Source organism: Cervus canadensis, chromosome 22 (assembly GCF_019320065.1).
Source record: "Cervus canadensis isolate Bull #8, Minnesota chromosome 22, ASM1932006v1, whole genome shotgun sequence".
Classification (NCBI taxonomy): Eukaryota; Metazoa; Chordata; class Mammalia; order Artiodactyla; family Cervidae; genus Cervus; species Cervus canadensis.
The window spans coordinates 33991656-34015089 of record NC_057407.1 but is presented as its reverse complement, the minus strand read 5'-3'; positions in this window follow the sequence as shown (position 1 = coordinate 34015089).

Genomic DNA, 23434 nt, shown 5'->3' with positions numbered 1-23434 from the left:
TGTGTATCCAAATCTGTCTCATAATCCTCTAGTCCATATCATGACCTCATTCAGCAATGACCTTCCTATTCCATCAGATAGAAAGGCAGAAAATCAGAAGATTTCCCAGATCCCTCTCTTGCTTTTCCTTTTTAAAAATGATGATAAGGACACTTGTCACAAGATCTACCATTTGAAAATGTAAAGTGCAGAATACAGCATTGTAAACTATGGGCAGAATGTGGTACAGCAGATCTCAAGAGCTCATTCAGCTCACACAAATGAAATGTTACACTTGGTGAAAAGCAGCTTCCTATTCCCCCTCCCCCCCGCCAGCCCCTGGAACCCCCATTCTACTCTGTTTCTGTGAGTTTGATTAGTTAAGAAACCTCATGTAAGTGTAATCATGCATATTTGTCCTCTCTAAATTCCTTTTTCTCCCATCACTCTCCATTTTATTGTTTCAAAATTGAATTTGAATTCTGTGAACTCAACCTATTAATAGCCCCATCTCTGCTCTAGGTGTGGGTTCTCATTGTTTCTCCCCTGAGATGTGTGTCCTGGTCATCTCCTAATAGAAGGGGGCTTTCTGTGCCCAGTCTTGCCTCTCTCCCATCTATTTTTCATCCTCTGATAAACACCATTCTAAAATATCAAGCTGCCTCTTGCATAAATCTTCTCTATGTTTCCCCACTGCCTGCAAGATGCAGTCAGCACAGTTCTCAATTCTAAATGTAAACTGGAATCTCATGAGGAGCTTTCAAAATCTGTAGACGTCATAGTCCTGATGCCTCTGGAGTGAGGCACAGAAGTACTTCTAATAGTTTGTAAAAGCTCCCAGGTGATTCTGATGTGCAGCTTGAGTAAGAATTACCAATAAGAGCCACAGAAGCTGTCAGGGATTTGCCCATTGCTTATGTTTCCCCCTTCTCTTCCACCCTCACCCCACTTTCAGCCCATAGCTTGTCCTTCACCATGTTAAAAGAATGATAAATTCTCCAATATATCAACCTATTAATATATTTGGATTGGCAAAAAAGTGTGTTCAGGTTTTTATGTAGCACCTTAAGGGAAAACCCCAAATTTTGACCAGCCCAATATTTCAAGCCCTGTGGTTTTGATGTATGCTATTCTCTGTGTCTGCAGAGTTCATCTTTCCTCCTCAATGTTTGCCTGGCTCTTCCTTCCTTTGGCCCCCAAGCCATCAGGTTTTTCCTCACATTTTAGAGCCTCTACATTTTATTGCATTTGTTGTTTACCTATCTGCCTTCCCCCATAGAAGCAGCTCCTTGAGTTGAGACTTTGGGTCTCATTTTGTTCCGAATGTAATCCCAGGACCTTACGTCTAGAACAGTCTCTCAACTTTGGCACTCTTGCTATTTTGGACTAGATAACCCTGCGTGGGGGCTGTCCTGCATGTTGTAGGAGGCCGGGGGTTCCTAGTCCACCCACTAGATGCCAAGAGCACATCTCCTGCTGCTTGTGGCAAGCAAAACTCTCTCCTCTGGGTGGGGCTGGAGAGGCAATATTAGCCCTGACTGAAGACACCTGAGTTGCTAAAGCTGCCTAGAGGAGGGAATTCATCTAAGGTGGCAGACCGCAATACTGCTGGCCCCTGTGAATCAAGCGTCCACACCTGCGGCGTCCCCGCCCCCGTACGGATACCGGCTTGGTCATGTGACTTGCTTTGGCCAATAGGCGTCAACAAGCACGATGCCCGTGGAGGCTTAGAAAGCACTTGTTGAATCCAGGCTTGCGTCTTGCGGTTTAGGCTTGGGGTATGGAAGTCAGGCTAGCCTCCGTCAAGATGAGAGACCAAGCAAAAAGAGAGACACCCAGATATTTAAGAGAAAGAAGTCAGAAGTCATCTCTCCCAACATCCCAGCCAAGCTCCAGCTTCCTGTTTCCCTACCATGTGGATAAGCCCAGGTAAGGCCAGAGTCAGAGCCTCCCAGCTCAGCCACAGAATCCTGAGAAGTAATAAATCATTTTCTAAGCCACTCACTTGGGGGTGACTTGTTAGGCCGCAATGCAGAATGCTGAGGTTATTGTAAAGGTCCAGTGGAAAAAATTGGAGACTCTGAAGTAGGTCAGTGGTAGAGGAAATAAGGAACGTGGGAGTTAATTTACTTTTTACGTTTTTTATGCTGGGAAATCTAACTATCCTGAAGGATTCAAATTTATAAATAATTGATGATTTATACTTGTACATATCTTTAAGTATTTGAAACCCCTTATGTATCTTGGTTCTTTTCTCTTAAATATTTGTTTACATTGAACACTTGAAAGCATCTTTCATTTAGCTTTCTAACACTGTTAGGCCAGTCATAGTATCCCTATCTATTTCATAGATGAGGGAGCCGAGGCTCATAAAGCCTCAGACCCATCAAACAGCTAGTAAGTGGTGGAATTGGGATTCAGCTTGAGCTACATGTGGCTCCCAAGACATTACTTTTAAACCCTTCACTATGTTTTCCATAGAAGCCTTTGGTGTAATTTAAGATCTTCTGTATTTGTTCTTGATGACATGAAAGAAAAGCTTTTTCCCATCCCTTTTATCTGCAACAGTTCCTTTTCCTGGTACATCCCTGGTTCATCACTGGTACCTCTTCACTTCCTGAGCCATAAAACCTTTAGGAAGATGGATGTGGGCAGTCTGTTTTAGGAGCCAAGAAAGATTATTTGCTGTCAGTTGATCAGCCCCTTAGTTCTCTCCCCTCCTTGCACATCTAAGGGAAATTCAGTCTTTGCCAGCTGACCCTAGGGCTTTTTATGATGCAGAATTAAGAGCTCAGATAGAAAGTCAACAGGAGTGGTCAGAAGCCAGAGGTGTGCTTCTGCTGAAGGCTGGGATTTGAGGGGAGAGATGGAGGGTGGACTTCAAAAGGGAAATAAGTTCAGTCGTTGCCTTTTGATAAGTCAAGGATACACATTCGCTTGTGAATGTTGCTTAAATCATCTGAAACCTCTTAACGAAGGATTATGAACTTCTCGAGGAAAAACTCGAGAGGAAAATTTTTCCCAAAACTTGGTAAAGGACCGGCCCCTACTTAGCCATCCTTACGATTCCCACGGGTGTGGGGCTCTCTGTTGAGACTGTCTTCTCCCCCATTGCCAGAAGCAGGATTGGGAAATCTCACCTGAGAAACTGTAACTGATGAGCTATCAATTGAAATATGAAATCTGTGATTTCATACAAAGAGCACCCAGCAGTCTTGACTGTTCCTGGAGACAAAGGTATATAAAAGGTCCAGTCAACTTTTAGTCTGAATGTTCCTTTTCATGTTTAAATCTCTTATGGTTACACAGACATTAAGATTTGCTGAATTGGAAACAACTGTCTATCCATTTGTTTTCCCAAAGAAGGGACTAACTTTCTTCTGACACCGCAGCTGTGGTACAGGCAAGTGCTAGTTAACTGACTGCATACATCTAAGTTGAAAGTTTTCTGGGAAATAAAAATTCCTTGGTACTCAAGTCTAAGCCAATGTCAATGATGATAGAACTTTTCTCTCTTTGCTAGTTAATCTGACACATACCCAGCAGGGGGCACTGGTTTAAAACAAGAGGGCTTGCCCACCGGTTTCAATGCTAGTAGATTTTTCTTTTCAAGCCATTTTCTAACTGAAACAAAGGTTTGGAAATGAGTATATTGGCCTTCTCTGATAGCTCAGTTGGTGAAGAATCCTCCTGTGATGCAAGAGACCCCAGTTCAATTCCTGGGTTGGGAATAATCCCTGGTGAAGGGGTAGGTTACCCACTCCATTATTCTTGGGTTTCCCTTGTGGCTCAGCTGGTAAAGAATCCGCCTGCAATGCAGGAGGCCTGGGTTTGATCCTTGGGTTGGGAAGATCCCCTGGAGAGATCTTGGGAGAGAAAGGCTACGCACTCCAGTAATCTGGCCTGAAGAATTCTATGGAATGTATAGTCCAGGGGGTCACAAAGAGTTGGACTCGACTGAGCAACTTTTGCATTGGTTTTGGGCTTCCCAGGTGGCTCAGTGGTAAAGAATCCTCCTCCAATGCAGGAGACACAGTTTTGATCCCTAGGTTGGGAAGGCCTCCTGGAGGAGAAAATGGCAACCCACTCCAGTATTCTTGGCCTGGAAAATCCCAGGGACAGAGTAGCCTGGTGAGCTGCAGTCAGCGGGATTGCAAAGAGCAGTTGGGAACACAGCAGAGCACCACCACCAGGATCACCACGTTGGTTTTGTAAATGGCTTATGACTTTAAAATAATCATTGTCAACTCCAAACTGTGTGCTATACCAGGCCTGTCAGTACAGTAGCCGCTTGCCATGAGTTTTATTGAGCACATAAAACATGACTCTTTTTTTTTTCCAGAGATGATAATTGTAAATGATTCGGACTTGGATAGATGAAGAAAAGATAAAAGGATTTTTTTTCCTTTTTTTATGAAGCTTCTTTTCACATTAGAATGGCTATATTTTTTTTTTTTTAATTTTACTGGCGCATGGTTGCTTTACAATATTATGTTAGTTTCTGCTATACAGTAAAGTAAATCAGTTATAAATATACATATATCCCCCCCTTTTCTTTAGATTTGTTTTCCATTTAGGTCACCATAGAGTATTGAGAGTTCCTGGTGCTCTACAGTAGGTTCTTATTAGTTATCTATCTTATACATAGTAGTATATACACGTCCATCCCATATGGCCAATTCTTCTACCTTCTCTATCTCCCCTTGTTATGTATAAGTTATTTCTCCACATGTGCCTCTATTTTTGCCAGTAAATTCATCTGTATCATTTTTCTAGATTCCACATAGAAGCAACGGTATACAATGCTTGTTTTTCTTCCTGACTTTCCTCTGTATGCCAGTCTCTAGGTCTACCCTCATCTCTGCACATGGCACTATTTTGTTTCTTTTTATGGCTACTATCTCATTTAATACACACACACACATATATATATATATATTTATTACATCTTCTTTATCCACTCCTCTGTGATTGGACATTTAGATTGCCTCCATGTCCTGGCTGTTGTAAATAGTGAACTGAACATTAGGTTGCATGCATCTTTTTGTAAATTAATTTTCTCTGAGTATATGTCCAGGAGTGGGATTTTTAGGCCATATGGTAGTTTTTAGTTTTCTGCAGAACCTCCATAGTGGCTTTGCCAGTTTACATTCCAACCAAAGGTTTCAGAGGGATCCCTTTTCCCCACACCCTCTCCAGCATCTATTGCTTGTAGACTTTTTGATGATGCTCACTGACTGCTGTGAGGTGATACCTCACAGTAGTTTTGCTTTGCTTTTCTCTAATAATCAGTGATGTTGAGCATCTTCTGTGTTTGTTGGCCATCTGTACGTTTTCTTTGGAGAAAAGTCTATTTAGGTCTTCTACCTATTTTTTCATTTTTTAAATTGAGATACATAAGCTGTTTGTATATTTTGGGGATTAATCCCTTCTCATTTACTTCGTTTGCAAATATTTTCTCCTATTGTAAAGAGTTGTCTTTTTGTTTTCTTTTTTTATGGTTCCCTTTACTGTGCAGATTGGACTTCCCTGGTGGCTCACATGGTAATAGTGTCTGCCTACAATGGGGGAGACCCGGGTTCGAACCCTGGGTCGGGAAGATCCCCTGGAGAAGGAAATGGCAACCCACTCCAGTACTCTTGCCTGGAAAATCCCATGGACAGAGGAGCTTGGTAGTCTACAGTCCATGGGGTCGCAAAAAGTCGGACCGACTGAGCAACTTCACTTTCACTTTCTTTCACTTTACTATGCAAAAGCTTTTAAGCTTAACTGGGTCCCATTTATTTTTGTTTTCATTAGGAGGTGTGCCAAAAAGATCTTACTGTGATTTAGAGCATTCTGCCTATGTTTATTTCCCTCTAAGAGTTTTGTAGTGTCTGGCCTTACATTTAAGTCATTAATCCACAGTGAGTTCATTCTTGTGTACAATGTTAGGGAGTGTTCTAATTTCATTCTTTTACATGTAGCTGTGATGTTCCCAACACTACATTCACATTTTCACCATTGTATGTTCTTGTCTCCTTTTTCAAAGGTGACCATAGGAGCATGGATTTGTCACTGGGCTTTCTATCCTTCTCCATTGAGCTGTATTTCTGTTTTTGTGCCCGTACTATACTTTCTTGATTACTATAGGTTTGTAGTGAGGTCTGAAGTCAGTGAATTTGATTCCTTCAGCCCTGTTTTTCTTTCTCAAGATTCCTTTGGCTATTCAGGGTCTTTAGTGCTTCCGTACAAACTGTAAATTTTCTTGTTCTAATTCTGTGAAAAATGCCTTTGGTAATTTGATAAATATTGCATTGAATCTGTGTATAGCTTTGATTGCTATAGTCATTTCCCCAATATTCTCCCCATTTAAGAATATTATGGGTCTCTCCATCTGCTTATGCCATCTTTGATTTCTTTCATCAGTATCATAGTTTTTCTGAGTGTAGGTCTTTTGTCTCTTTAGGTGGGTTTATTCCTAAAGGTTCCTGTTTTTGTTGTGATGGTAAATGGATTTTTTTTTTAATTTCTTTCTAATCTTTCATTGTTGGTATATAGTGAAAGTGAAAGTTGCTCAGTCGTGTCCCACTCTGCCACCCCATGGACTATACAGTCCATGGAATTCTCCAGGCCAGAATACTGGAGTAGGTAGCCTTTCCCTTCTCCAGGGTATCTTTCCAGGAATGCAAGTGATTTCTGTAAATTAATTTTGTATTCTTCAAGTTCACCAAGTTCGTTGACAAACTCTAGTAGTTTTCTGGTGGCTTCTTTAGGATTTTCTAGGTACAGTATCATGTCATCTGCGAACAGTGACACTTCTGCTGCTGCTTTTCCAATTTGGATTCCTTTTATTTCTTTTTCTTCTGATTGCTGTGACTAGGACTTCCAAACCTATGTTGCATAACAGTTGCAGGAGTGGACTTCCTTTCTTGATCTTAGGAGAAATGCTTTCAGTTTTTCACCACTGATAATGTTATCTGCTGCAGGTTTGTTGCAAATGGCTTTTATTATGTTGAAGTAAAGGTGCCATCTTTGCCTACCTTTTTGAGTTTTTATTATAAATTGGTGTTGAATTTTGAAAAAGCTTTTTCTACATCTATTGGGATGATCGTATGGTTTTTATTGAATTTGCTGATAAAAACATGGATATTTTTAATTGAGATGTGCTTAAAGTATAAAATGCCTACCAGATTTTGAAGATTTAGTACCAGAAAGTAATGTAAAATGCCTCACTATTTTTTATATTAATTACCCATTGAAATAATATTTGGAATATTTCAGATTAAATAAAAGTTGAGCTCTTCATTCTCATTTTTTAAAAATATGGCTGCTCTAAAAAAATTGAAATTATAGGTATAGCTTGTATTATATTTCTGTTAGTACTACATTTTTTATGTGAGCAAGTATTTTCTAATCATACTCTCTTTTTTGGATTCAGTCTGTAGTTTCAGTTTCTCTCAACACTTCTCATTTTCCCAGATGATTCCAGAAACCACCAGTCCAAATGGGACAGTGGCATTAAGGGAGTTACCTAAAAACTATTCTTAAAAAACATAAGGCAACTGTGAGAGCTCTTGTTACCTTGTGAGTGTGTTTTAAACTTGGAGAAGGAGTCTTATGCACCCAATAGTGTATAGCAAGAAACAGGAAAGTTCTATTTGACTTAAAAAAAAAAAAAAAAGTAAGATGGTTTTTGGTGAAATGCTAGGGTTTTCAAATAAAAACTTCACGCTGCACAAATAGTCACTAAGCCCCTACCTCATGCCAGAAACTTTTACAAAATTACTTCATTTGATTCTTGCAGAAAAGCTTGGCGAGTCAAAATTCATCCTATGCTACAGATGAAAAACTGAAACTCAGAGAGGTGAAGCAGCTGCTCTGAGATCACACAGCTGGGAAGCGACAGCGGTAACTTTGTAACTCCTATTTCTTGAGTCTTCTGGGTCCTCTGTCTGTAAGTCTCTGGCAGATGAAGAGCATCCTGGGTTTGGGGCTGGCAGGTGGTACGTGAGGGGGCTCTGCTTGTTCCCAGGTGGTCATGAGCTGTATGGATAAGCAGAGCAGGGGGCTAACTGTTTGAGAGCAGGGATGTCACCATTGACAGCCATGGGCTGCTGAATAAATGAGTAATCGCTCCGACAGCGAGAGTGTGCTCATAACAGAAAGTAGTGCCTCCTTCTGTGATCTTAATAAGATAAATGTTCCATTGTTCTCACCTCTGGCTGGGGCCTATTTTGAGCAACAGAATAACTGCTTTTAGAACTATAAATATTCTGCTGATTAGACAAACTGGGTTCATTAGAAAGATCAGGCAGAAAAGAAAAGTAGAGGGAAAGCAGAATTCGTCAGCACAGTTCAGACTCTGGGGCTTAGCGAGGTGTCATTTTCTCCACAACTGGGTTCCTGAGAACAGCAAAGCCATCTCTCCTGTCATCACCCCTCCTGTTTGCTCATGTGGAAACCAGGGAAGTGTCACGGTAATTGCGTTCATGGCATCTTTGTCATTTTCTGGGCAGTAAAATGAGCCAGCCTCAAAGCAGTGCAGATCAAGTTGGGTTAGGCAAAGTGAAACTCGGTCTGCCAAGAAAAATACATATTTGTGTAAAGGCTGAGCTGATGATAATATTGATTGAATAGACTATTTGACAGATGGGTTACCAGCACTGTTCTACTAAATCTAATTCATATTAAGAGAGCAGCACAATAGTCAGCCCTGTGTTGCTGAAGAGGACACAGAGGTTCAAGTTGATGTAACCTGTACCCAGACTCGAGAGGCTGTTCTAAGCTAGAACACCCACTGTCGAGTGACCGTGACACTATCCTGCCTTTCTCAGAGAAAGTCTTCTTTTCTGACCCCTTTATTGAAAAAAGTGCACAAATCTATAATGAAGGCACATGCAGCACCCTGAATGCTTTTCTCCATTTTCATTCTCTAGTAAAAAATGGATACCAGATGTAAGTCCATGTATTTATGAAGGCGGTTGCTTTCTGCTCACCTCATTTTGCCATTTGCTTTGACTCGAAGGAAGAAATAACTAAGAGCAACCTTACAGCTATAATTGGATTTTTGCCATCAGAAATCGCTTGGTACAATTGTATCCTAGAAGAAATAATACACATTTTGGGTTTAGTTTTATAGAACCTATTTACTGTAACCTTAGAGGTCTTAAATTTTATCTAGCAATGCATTTCGTTCAATACTTGCAACTTGGTTGTAACCCACTAGGAGGGAAAAAAGGCTAATTTAAGATCGTTCTGATCTTGTCTTCCAGCCTTAGCAGTGAACATATCCATCTGAAATTTACATTTTTGGTAATCACAAACTCTACATAAAAGTTCCCAAAACAGCCTTATCTACAAACTGCAGGAACCATAAGGATAATTTGGTCTCCAAAATCATTACTGAAGCACTTTGGTACCCTTCGTGTTGTTGAGAGATTTTGTCATTTCTTCAGTTATGTGGCTTTTATAGAAAATCTTTGTTTAAGGCATTATGTATCATACATACAATATTAGATGAAAGGGGAAATTTGGGGGGGGAAACATTATTTTATTACGGACAATGTGGAGCCTGCGTTTTAAAGGACTTTTCAGTTGAGTAAAGTTGAGAAAATAAAACTTTTCAACTTGTGTCGGAAAAGTAAAAAGGATGTTTAGTACGGTTTGAGAATTGAAACAGAGAAGGGTAATAGGCCATTTTGCTGCTGGCTTACCACTTCCTCATGAAAATAGAATGTCTGCTAACTATAGAAATTTAAGTTATTTGGAGTGTTATGAAATTATATCAATGCTATGTTCTTTTCTTAGAGAAAACCCAAAACCAAATATGTAATTCAAGATCAGGACTCTAAATACACTTTTTCAGGAAGACCTGAATCCTTAAAAAAAAAAAGTGACAGAGAATCCCCATAAGGAATGGTGGTAGAATATTCTAGTAGTAGAGAATAGTATTTCTATTGTTTGCTGTTGTTCAGTCACGAAGTCGTGTCGGATTCTTTGTGACCTCATGGACTGTAGCACACCAGGCTCCTCTGTCCTCGTGTATCTCCTGGAGTTTACTCAAATGCATGTCCATTGAGTCGGTGATGCTATTTGACCATCTCATCCTGTCACCCCCTTTTCCTTTTGCCTTCAATCTTTTGCAGCATCAGGGCCTTTTCCAATGAGCTGGCTCTTTGTATCAGGTGGCCAAAGTGTTGGAGCTTCAGCGTAAGTCCTTCCAGTAAATGTTCAAGGTTGATTTCCTTTAGGATTGAATGGTTTGATCTCCTGGCAGTCCAAGTATTTCTGTTACAAAGTACCAAACAGGAATTTTGTGGGGTTTGTCCTATCTTAATAATTTGAATCAAAGCCTGTTTACTTTTCCCTATTTTGAAAAAAAAAAATATCTAGTCCTGCCTGATCTTCTTAGGTTCAGCTTTAAGAACCAGCATCTTACTTGAGATAGCCATGTCTTAAACAGTGCTTTTCAAACTTTGATCTGCATGTGAATTATGTGAGCACATTGTGAAAATGCAGATTCTGGTTTAATGGGACAGGGATGGGATCTGAGACTGATCACTTCTAACAAGCTCTCCAGTGCCACCCCTGCTCCTAAACGGCATAGGAAGGCAGGTGGAGCCCCCCGCTCCCCACATCTGGACTCACTTTCTGTCTTTGTCCCCATTTAATCTGATTGCAAGCCTGTTGGTTCTGCTGTCAAACACTATGCCTGATAGACCCTGAAAAAACTACATCTCCCCCTATTGCGTAAGTAAGACCCTAAACTTAAGGCACTGTCCTGTCCTTCCTGATGACTGTCCTTGCTTCCTAGGGTCCTAAATGACTTCTCTCTTTGATTCTTGCCCTTGCCCCCAGAATATTCTTCCCTCAAATGGCAGAGAGATACTTTTTCAAACATAAATCATATCAAACTTTCCGTAATTATCTTCCAGTTGTTCCGTAGCCCATTACAAAGTAATCTAAACTGTGCCAACAGTGAGACCTTCCGTTATCTGTTCTGATTTCCTCTTCCACTTTGTCTCCTGCTTTTCTCTTCTGTGTCATACTCCTTCACAATACCAAGCACATTCTCACCTCAGGGCCTTCGCACTTGTTTTTCCTGCTTCCTGATAAGTTTGTCTTCCAAATCTTTGAATGGATCATTACCTTACATTATTCAATTCACTGTTCCAATATCTGCTCTTCATGTGAACCTCCCACATACCTTGTTTTAATTTCTCCTATTCCAGTTATTATGAGTGCTTAAATAATCACCAAACATTATATAGCTTCATGCAGAAACAGTTCTGTTCTCTAATTTACAGTCAGGCCGGGATTGGGGTGAGTAGCTTATTTCTGTTCCACTCATCTTTTGGCTGAGGTGGCTCAAAACCTGAGCACTAGCATCATCTGAAGGCTCATTCTCACACATGCCTGACACCTGGCCTGAAAAGACTCAGCAGCTGGGCTCAGGCATTGTCTGTATCTCTTGTGGTATCACCACGTGGTCGCTTTCTCTAAGCTGATTCAGGTTAGCCAGACTTTAAAACACTGGGGAACAGAGGGAGCCAGGTGGAAGTCAAATGGCCATTTGTGACCTACCTTCAAATCTGCCAGATTCTATTTGTTGGAAGCAAGTTATGAAGGATGCCCCATATGCAAGGGGAGAAAAATTAAATTCCACCTTTTGGAGCAGAAATGTCAGAAACTTTGTTAAACCTTTTGTAAAAAACCATCACATATTCCAACTGCTCATCCTGTGTCTGTCTTAGCACTGTTCACAAGGTGAAATGACACTCGTTTTGGTTCCTCTTACTAGAACATAAGTTCCATGAGAGAAGGTACTTGGTCTTCTTTACTGCTCTATCGCCAGCAACTCAAACCGCTAGACTAAACGTCTTTTCACGTAGGCAATGATTTGTTTATTTAATAAAACTGTTTTCTCTGCAGAACTCAGTTGAGTTCCCATGTACTGTTGTTACTAATTGAGTTCATGCAGGAAATTACAGTAGTATAGCTCAAGTGTTTTATGCTTAATCGATACTGGGTGACATTCCTAATAATAGCTAGCTTTGGTATGCTTCATACACACCTAATTCTTCATATAGGTTACTTTATTTACTCTCCCAAGAAATCTCTGAGATGGTACTGTTATTGAAAGTCTACTTAGCGGCAGAACTGGAATTCAAAACCAATCCTGCCTGATAGCAAAGGAAATTTCTGGCTATTCTATTTCACTTTTATGAGTCTTTAATAGGTGGAGTCCTGCAAGCCTCAAATGAGTTATCTGTGAGAGTGACTTGCCAAGAGTACACTGCTAAGGAATTGTAATATAATCTTTAATATTATGTGTTTCAATCATTTGGATAGATCTTTGTATGCATATTTCACCCTAACTTGTAAGATTTTACTTTCAGGAAAATGACTCACTGTACTGGTCTATCCTACAGTGCCTGAGACAGATGAAGAGTTTGATAACTAATTGAGGAATTAATGAGTATAGTATAGAAGTCCTGATAGGGAGAATGATCTTAAAAATTTTAAGTGCATATATTTTTATGTGCATTCATTTTATGCATAGTTCACTATTTGGAACTCAAAAGCCACAAATTCTTTGAGAGGCAGATAAAGTAATTGTCATAAAATAACCAGTTAGCTTCCATGTGTGGAATCATGAAGTGGCAACATGGAAAGAAGACAAGAGAAGGTTCAAAATTCTGATGCACCTCTTCGTAGAGTGGGGAGACTCCTAAATGTTTGTTTTAAGCTTTCTTTTCCTTATCTCTAAAATGGAGATCGTACCAGCCTCAGGTGATTGATGAAATGGTATAACGTAAGTGCTTTGTAGTATAGAATGTATTTTGAAAATATAAGTCATCATCTATTCTGAGTCTAGGCTAATTTCTATTTATATGAGAAAATGAGTGGTATATATTAGCTATACTTCAAAAAGTCACTACAGGTCTTTCATTTATTTTATTTACTTTGTATTTAGATATAATTGATGTAACATTGAATAAGCTTAAGGTGTACAGCATGTTGATTTGATATACTTATTTATTGTAATTGGATTGCCACTGTAGCATTAGCTAACTCAAACACATCCCATAATTATTTATTTTTTGTGGTGAGAATAAGGTTTAGTCTTGGCACTTTTTAAATGTATTATAAAATATTGCTGACTATAGTCATTAGGCTATGCATTAAATCTTTAGTCACAAATTTGTACCCTTAAACAATATATGCGTAGTTCCTCTCGCCTGTGGTAACACTGCTCTACTATTTTTCTGAGTTTGGCTTTTTGAGATTCTACATGTAAGTGAAGAATTTACAGTATTTGTCTTTGTCTGACTTACCTCACTTAGCATAATGACTTAGAGGTCTGTCTGTGTTATGGATGGCAGTTTTTCTTTTTTTAATGGCTGAGTGATATCCCACTGTATATACACATCACCTGTTGATGCAGTCATCCATTGATGCATACTTAGCTTGTTTCTATATCTGAGCTATTATGTTTATTGAGTATTACTCATAAGAGGGCAGATAACTTTTAGTGTCTTGTTTTCATTACCTTTGGATATATGCCCAGAAGTAGGATTGATGGATCATTTGGTAGTTGATTTTTTACATTTCTTCAGGAACCTTCATAAGGTTTTTGATACTGATTGAGCCAATTTATATATATAAAAGTTTGGTTTCTCTACATCTTTGCCAACACTGGTTTTTTTAATGATGGTCTTTCTAATAGGTCTGAGGACATACCTATATTTTTGATCTGCATTTCCCTGGTGATTAGTGGCTTTCAACATCTTTTCATGTACCTGTTGGCCTTTTAGGAATTATTAAAAACTTACGTCTTAAAATTATAAAGCTTATTATAGAATGCACATTGTTTTTGTTATACAGGAAATTGTTCTTAAGTGAATATGTTACCCACAAATATTGTGATGGAGACATTCCAAACTCTTGATCCCTGTCACCAAGGAGAAATAGGGGATGGCCTGTAATGAGTCCTTTGTCTCCCAGGTGTCATCCTTCAATTTCTTCCTTTCTAAAAGGTGTTTGATTTTGTTTGGAGTGGCAATATGACAAGCCTCAAGGGGAAATCAATGATGGATTTTAGGCCACTGTGTCTATTCTACTTTCCTGTGATAGGTATGTACACAGTCATGTGTTGTTTGAATGATCCATGAAATAAAATTACATGAATATAGTGAAATGAAAAACAAATAGAAGTACACGCCAGGACTACTAGGGAAGGGGTACTTTTCTGATAAGGTGAAGTCCTATTGTTCCACTTGTTTCCAGCCCTTTCTGCTTGAACCATTGATGACTTCCTCATATTACATTTGCAGTAATGCAAAATAGACCAATAAAATTTTGAAATGCATCCTAGTCTAAAAGAATCAGATAAAACTGAACCTCTCAATAACCTGGGTATAGTCTACCTACAGATTTCTTAAGTAAGCAATAAAAATTATATGAGTACAGCCACTTTTGATTTGGTTACTGTTGGGATTACTTGAAGTTCTCCTTGCATTGTAACTGACCTATGGTATGTTATCTCAAAAACCTAGGAAAGAATAGTCATAAAGCAAGGCTTTTATTTACCGTGTTCAAATACTAGCATCTTGAAAGAAGCAGTTTTGAGTCTAGCAGAAAGAGAAGCAAGCAAACAAAAACCACAAACAAAGTTAAGTAAGCTCAACAAAAAAAGCATAATTCTAATTTTCTCAGTCTTAAGGCAGCCAAACATCCAGAACTGATCCTTCTCATAAGATAGAAAAAAAAATTCACTTAAATTTAGTTAAATGTAGGGTTACCAGTTGAGAAAAAGGACAATGAAGAGTTTTCATACAATTAGCTGTTAGTCCTACTGACATAAATTTTTATCTTCTGTTCCATGTTAGTGATCTTACTTTTTGCATGAATTGTCCCTTTGAAATTCTGTGAAGCAACTGAAAATGTGAAGGAACTGAAAGAATCTCAGGGCATCTGGATACAAGAGAGAAAAGTCAGGTAGCAAAGCCACCCAACAAGGGTAAGATCATGTGAGGCCAACTTGGAGAGTGAAGATATTGTAAGAAGTTAGGTGGGGCAAGATGGAAGATGATGAGAGAGAGAGTGTGTGTGACCCCTCAGTGGGTTATGTAATATAGTCAAAAATAATGGTAGCCTAAATAGGGAGCTGCAGAGAAGGGACAATGTGTGAAAGGAGTTTAGGAAAGTATGTAAAAACAGACTAGTAGGTATTACATTAGACAGAGACACACAGGGAATAGGGTGAGTTATGATGACAGGAACATGTGGATTTCATATTTAAGAAAACCAGACAGAAGACAGAGGAGCTGTTTGCTGGGAATGTCAAATTGGACCAAATGCTGCAGAGAAATAACATTCAAAGGCAAAGGTATTGATGACATTGAATGTTAATATGGTCACTATGGGGGAAGCCAGACAGTTGTGGGTTGAAGAAGTGGGTGGACAGTGAGCTTCAGAGATAGTGAAGGCACGCAAATATTGAAGGAGTGGTCCAAAGAGGGGTTAACTGAAGGGAAATGGAAATGAAGGTGGAAGGGAAAAGTCTTTATTTGAATAGGAGCGAGCTGAGTAATGTTCAAGGATCCATCTTGAACAGTGACTACCTTTTTTCTCACCTCTTGCAAATTATATACTAAAGCGAATAGAGTTCTGTTGTTTTCCTTTCTTTTGGCAATACAGATAATATAAAGGAAATTGTCAAAAACTGTGAGGATGCAATTCCCAGAGGTAGCATTGTCACACAGAAACCAAAAGAGACTTTTAAATTTGAAAACAACAATGAAAATGCATTCTCACTGGGATTACAATGCTTCCAGCGGCCTCTTTCAGAGCAGACATTCCTCAGAGGCTGCTGGTGCTACCAGAGTGCCTTCCCCTTGAACTTCAGCTCCTCCTGAAGGAATCTCCAGCGTGCAGCCTGCCTTCTCACGGGGCCTCCTGTTTCCTTTCTGTTCTCAGAGAAAGCATTTCAGCTTTTGTTTAACTTGCTTTTGTTGAAGATAGTTCCATTTCTACAAACAGGTGCTAAATAGCTCATGCGTAGAGTTGTCTATCAGCCTTGGAAAACCGACTGTGCTTGTGGCAGAGATGCCTTGCTATTCCCAAAATACATTTCTTCTGTGTCCTGGGTACTCAGCTAGCCTACATTTCCCAGCCACCCTCCCAGTTAAGTGTGCTTATGTGCAATGTGGAATGTGGACTGAAATGATGAAAAAAAAGGTCTGTCACTAAGCTGTGTCAAACTGTTTGCAACCTCATGGACTGTAGCCCACCAGGCTCCTCTGTTCTTGAGATTTTCAGGCAAGAATACTGGAGTGGATTGCCATTTCCTTCTCCTGGGCATCTTGCGAACCCAGGGATCGAACCCTTGTCTGTTGCTTGGCAGGTGGATTCTTTACTACTGAGCTGCTAGGGAAGTCCTGTCACTTAAAACCTTCAAGTGATTTTTACATATTCTTTTTCTTTTCGACTACCTAAAATGGGCACAAAGCCCAGAGGAAACTTGTAAGCTACTTATTGAGGATAACATTTTCAGAAGGTAGAAGTCTGTGTCCCTGATTTAGCCCTGAGATGAGACTTACCTGACAAGCAGCAGCTTTTAATCAGTGAGACATAAACTTGGATTAAACTGTGGAATTTCAAAGGCTTAATACAATATATTTAAAACAACCAAAATAGTAACAATACATCATTCATTCATTCATGGTAATAGCATGTGCCATGTATTGATTTGTGTACCACTCACTATATAACTATAATATTATTTAATTCACCACAAAATAAAGTCTCTCTATAAAATAAATGCTATGATCCCCATTTTACAGATCAAAGAGTTTATGCTTCAGAGTAATTACCAAATCATCCCAACAGTGACTGTCTAAAATCCATATAGGGGCTTGTAACATCTTCATCTAAAACATTATTATGGAACAGATACTAGGGATGTTTGGCTCTTCTGCATAGCTCCTGCTTCAAAGTAAACATAAGCTCTTAATTAATTTTGAAATCTATATGCATGAAACGTCTGAAGAATGCATAGCTGTTATTTACAGCATAATAATTCACAGTAACACTTTAATTACCTGAAAAATCAGATATTCTAACATGCTTAAGCAAGGTCAAATTCTAGAGTCCCTTTTAAAATAACAAAAAAGGGAAACATTCTCTCCTGTTAAAGTTAAGTTCAAGATACAAAAGTATATCCTCATAAAAATTTGTCAGACATACTTTTCACTTGGCATAACCTATTTAAAATGAACAGCTCAAGATCAGCCTGGCTTGACCTAAGTATATATGCACCGTCTTGAATATTCACATTATGGTTCATTGAAAAGGCAATGGGCTTTGCAACAAGATTGACAACAAAAGGGAAAGTGATGAGGAAAATTGCCTTACTTATCTGCTACAGTACTCTTGATTGCCTACTGTAATTTTACGGTTCATTATAAGAGGGGGAAAAAGTTTGACCGTCAACTTGAGTACTTGTATATCATATTGCTACAAAGAATAAGTTGCTTGAAACTCTCTTTAATGAAGCCACCATAATTGTGTGTTTTTGAAGCATCAATTTTCATCAGTTTTACCCCTAATGGAGTTATGTGGGTGAAATACTTAAAGGTCATCAGACACTGTGGGATGTGAATCAAGTGTAGAAAACTGAAGATGTTAAAAAATTACACAAGGGTGACACAGCCTATTTTCTGAGTCATCGCTTGATAAAGCAAGAGGTTTGACGGGATAATTGAAGTAAATAGCAGTACTTTCACAGATCAGGTTGGGGTCAGAAAACATAACAACTTTAATCATCCTTTAACATAAGTGAATGCCACTCTGCAGTACTGTGGGGATGCTCCTATTTAAAGCTATTTCCCCATTCTACTAGAAGTACTAAACTTCACTTCTTCAAAGGATACTTCCTAACTTAAAACACTTGAATACCTTGTTAGTTTCTCAGTCATGTCCAACTCCTTATGGTCTCATGGGCTGTAGCCCGCCAGGCTCCTCTGTCCATGGGGATTCTCCAGGCAAGAATACTGGAGCAGGTTGCCATTCCCTTCTCCAGGGGGATCTTCCCAATGCAGGGATCCAGCCTGGGTCTCCTGCATTGCAAGCAGATTCTTTGCCATCTGAGTCACCAGGGAAGCCCCCCCCCAATTATCTAGAATGGTGCTATTGAATACTACAGACACTAGACATATGTGGCTGTTTAAAGTTAAACTAAAAGTAACATAAAAAAATTCAGATCTCAGTCCCAATAGTCAAAGTTCAAGCGTCCAATGGCTTCATGGGGCTTATGACTATGGCCTTAGACAATACAACTCTACATTTCCATCAGCTCTGAGAACTCGGATCTAGAACTAGGTTACCTGATAGGATACCCACAGGCCAGAATACGGATATTAAGACCTTGAGATGTGGCTAGTCCATGTTGAGACTTCCTTTTGAGGCTCCAGAATACACAGCAGGTTTGGAAGACATATTTCTAAAAATACTGTATAATCTCAGCAATTCGTGTGCTAATTAAATGTTGAAACAATGATAGGTAAATGTTATTAAATCATTTGTTTATTTTCATTACTTAAAACGTGACTATCAGGAAATTTAAATTTACATACGGGCCTTGCATTATAGTTGTACCGCACAATGCCAGTCTATAGGGATCAAGCCTGCTTGGTAACGACTTCCCAGGTGGCACTCGTGGTGAAGAACCCAGCTGTCAATGCAGGAGACTTAAGAGATGCAGGTTTGATCCCGGGGTTGGGAAGATCCCCTGGTAAAGGAAATGGCACCCAATTCCAGTGCTCTTGCCTGGAGAATCCCATGAACAGAGGAGCCTTGAAGGCTATGGTCCATCGGGTTGCAAAGAGTTGGACACAAGTGAACTGACTTCGCAGCAAATGCAAGTCTGAACTACCCAGGAGCTCAGTGAAGTTGAGCGTATTACCTTGCATCAGGGAGTCTGCATACCTGGGGGCGCTTACCACACTGAGGAAGAGAGATGGTTCGGGACCTGAGGAAGGAGAATTCAGGTACCATTTAAATGATACAGTGTTTTGATAAGGCACAGAGCAAAGAAGGGCTGTTTGCCAAGGATTTAACTGCAAGCCTGAGGTTGAAAAGCTTATATTTATTTTATCTTTTGAAACTAACAAAGTCAAGATACATGCAGAATGTATTCAAAACCCCCTTGTTTAAAGTCCTTCAATGAGATTGGAAATTGAGTCTGTATCAAGGGCTTCCCTGGCGGCTCAGATGGTAAAGAATCCACCTTCAGTACAGGAAACCCAGGTTTGATCCCTGGGTCAGGAAGATGCCCTAGAGAAGAGAATGGCTACCCACTCTAGTATTCTCGCCTGGGAAATGACAGAGGAGCCTGGTGAGCTACAGTCCATGAGGTCAAAAAGAGTCAGACAGGACTGAGCGACTTTGGCTTTCACTTTTTTTTTTCACCTGTATCAGGGGGACTCGGTTCAGTCAAAGGTGGTAGGATTCATTCTTGGTAATATTATTCCTTAATGTTACATCCTCTTGTTAATTACCAAAAGCTATTTTTACAAGCTAATAATAAAATAAAGTTTAATATTTCTTGACCTAGCATTAAAGTTCATCCATGGTCTCTGCCCTTCCCAGTAATATCCCTTATTCTTCATATATACTGTGATTATGCAAAAATGTCCTCAAAATGCCCTTCTCTTTCCACCTCTTTGGCTCATATTCTCTGTGCTTAGAATGTTCTTCTCACTCCTTCTGTTGAAATCCTTCATGGCTTAGTTCACATATCATAGCTTCCAAAGGCTGCCCAGCTTTTACCCGCCACAGTCAAACTAGCATCAAACAAATATGCCAAAACTTGATTTTGACCTTCTTCGGGCAAATGATGGACTCATTTTCACTTGGCGTGTAATCATTTGTACATGAGTCCTCTCTGCCCCCTACTTGAACAGCTTTTAGAAAGGAGTGAACATGCTTTGACTTTATATTCCTCTTAAAACAGTCTATTTTACATAGTACATTCTCTAAAACATATGATGAAGGAATATTTATTTGTGATAATGAGAAAATGTAATTAGTAATGAAAAAAAAATTCCTTGTAGACAGATGGTATGACCTGACATTTTCAAACTTTGCTTTATCTTTGCTACATTTTCATGAGTGTCTTTAGCTTTTTAGGTGTCTCATACCCCCAATCCCTTTTGCCTCTTTAGAAACATACACATACATGCAGTCTAATTCTGTGCTTGCTAGAGAGAAATGTATGACCGTTGCCTTAGAGAGTTAGTTCACAGAATAGCTGCTCAGTTCCTATTATACCACCCTGCCTATTTCTAATTTAGTAATAGTTAACCATCATCTGTACTAATATCAGGTTGAATCAAAGTCTCCCTTCTTCAGTCATTTCCACCCAGCTAATTGATACCAGACATTTCTAGGCAATGAATGTATATGATGAAAGATTATTCTAAATATACTTTGAAGACTATAGGTGAAATAGGAGATAAATGGATAGTATTCTTTGAGGAGATTTTATATAATTGTTGATCTTATGGCTCTGGCATAGTATAAGAAAGTAATTTTTCTTGGCAAGAATAAAATACATCCTATATAGGAAATGCTATACCTCTGAAAAAGCAAAAGCATTGTGTAGGGAACAAAAAGCTGGTGCCTTGCCTGACTTACTAGCTAGGTGATGCAACAACTAGGCACCAGGAATACAAAAGCATCTTGTGTCTGCTTCCTTTTCAGGCAAAATAAATAAAAATACTGGTCTCTAAACTTTTTTCATAAGAATCACAAAAGAAAAAAAATCCCCAGGACTGGTCCCCAGGGATTATGACTAGTGGGTTTAGAGAGGTCTGAAATCTATTATGTTTTGCTGTTACGAAGCATCCTAGTAATTACAAGTTTGAAAAACTCAATCTGATTGCAGCGTAGCTTCACACTTCACAGTGTACAAGAATCGCTGGGAGGCTTGTTAAAAACTGCAAATTGCGCCACCTGACTTCTCACAATCCTGATTCAGCAGATCTGAGGTGGCACTCAGGAATCCAAAATTTTAATGAGCATCTCCTGGTAATTCTGACTCAGGTTCATAGACCACAGTTGGAGAAATACAGGATTCAGCTGTGACTTAGGAGGGTTGATAGCTATCACTCCAGCAACCAGAGCAAACCCGGGGCTCAGTTACTGCTGCTGAATCAAGTGGAAATGCCCTGTGATGTGTTGTTATTTTATCTAGCTAAAGAGTTCATTATTTGAAAGGGAAAAATGAACTAATTTACTCCTTGAAACTCTGTGGGCTGTAGACCATCAAGCTGCTCTATCCACGGGATCATCTAGGCAAGAATACTGAAGTGGGTTGCTATTTCCTCATCCATGGGATCTTCCAGACCCAGGGATCGAACCCATGTCTCCTGCATTGGCTCTCTAATGCTGAGTCATCTGGGAAGCCCAATGAGATAACCAAGATTGAATTATCACTTTGAGTCCCCCATCTCTTCAGTACATTGATGTTTCCAATTCATTTTTTGGTTTATTCAATAAATGTTTCTTGAAGTCCTATGATAGGCCAGGCAGCCTGTGAGGAACTGATGATATAGCCGTGAACAAGAAGAAATATTTTCTCTCCCACTGCAACCCAAGGTGTAGGAGGGTTTTACGGTTATCTATTGCTGGGTGACAAACCATGTCAAAACTTACTGGCTTACAACCAACAATTATTTACTTCACTCACAATCAGCAGTTTGAATAGAGGCAGTGAAACATTTGTGTTTTCCATGTGGAATCAACTTGCACAACTATCGTACCTGGGAGATCCCGTTTCAAGATGCTACCTGTCCATTTGACAGTGGCTGTCACAGCAGAGGTCCTGGTCTCTCTGTATGTGGCCTTCCCAGGGGCTGCTTGGGATCCACACAGCATAGGTGTCTGAGGGTAGGTGGACATTTTACATGGGGGCTGGCTTTCCTCAGTGTTGTAGTGCAACAAGATACAGGCTGCAAAGCATCTTCCTAGCTAGCTTCGCAAGTCACAGAGGGTAACTCTACTGAATTCTGTTGGCAATTCAAATCGCTAAGGCAGTCATCAGTTTATAGGGTGTGAAATTTTCTTGCAACTCCCAATAGGAGTAACAAAGAATTTGCTGCTGTTTTTAATTGTTCACGGGGTGAAACAGATATTTAACAATAAACTAAATACACTTGCAATGAGTACTACTAAGAAAACGGATCTGATGCTATGAAAACATAAAACAGAGGGAGGTAATTAGGAAGAGACCCCCTAAGGAAGTAATATTACAGATGAGGTGGGCTCCTAGTCAGAGTGCTACATAAAATGTGAAGAGATAATAATCAGAAGCAGGTAAAATAATTAGGTAGAAAAAAAAAAAGGGTAAAAATGGTAAGAGCTAGTCTTAATTACTTGCTTGCTCTGTGCCAGGCGCTATTTCCAGACTTTACATGTATTATCTCATTGAACTCATAACAATCCTAGATAGTAATCATATTCCCATTTTGCACCTACTGAGAAATAAAGAAGAGTTCCTCAAGATTGCAAAGGTAATGAGTGGCATTGCCAGGGTTTTAGGGTCTCATCGTATTTTGGAAGTTTGAGCATATGGGCATCCTTGTACCAAAGGTTATCACAGCAAGGAGCTATGAGTAGCTGAGAAATTCCAATGGGAGAGCTGACACCCAAGGAGGAAGTTATGCAGAAAGTAAGAGTGAGCAAGCAGCGGAAATGAACTTCATCTCCTGCACCCCTGGCTCTGGTGAAGGGTTGTAATTTTCTCTCACCGCAGCGTTTTAGAAAGAGATTGAAAAATAACAGCTGGATTCCCATTTTTAAGTAGGGAAGGGAAGTCATTCACTTTGATTTGGCTCCATTTTCCAACTTAGATTTTTTTTAAGCCCTAAACGACCTTAGTAACTACCTCTTTCTCCAGGTAGAGTGGAAATGGATGATCTTGTAGCACTGGACAGAATTTGCTAAATAAGTAATATCCCTTTAAATAAACCTTGCAAGGTGTAAGTCACTTGTCTGGGTTGCCCCAGGCCAGATGACAGTGCAGTGAGAATGCATCACCTGAGTGACGTGGTTCTTATGCTGTTCAGATGTAATACTTCATCTAGACCAGCATGATATACTATCAGCTCTGTGTTGCTCTGATGATGTATTACTCGGTAAAATAAGGTTAGCTGTCAAAAACTCATTTCAAGGAACTGAAAGTTTGGCTGGGGGAAAAAATTCATTTCAGGTCTTAAAAAAATACATTTTTCATTGGAGTGGAGGGAAAGATGACATGGTTAGAAGTCAAAAGGCTTGAGGGCCTTCTGAACCCTGGTGAAAAAAAAAATATCTTTCAATACAGACAACTCAGGGAAAAGTCAGGGCCAAATCAATGAAGCCAGTGCCTTCCTATTTTGCAGGAGCCAATCATGTACAATTGCAGAAT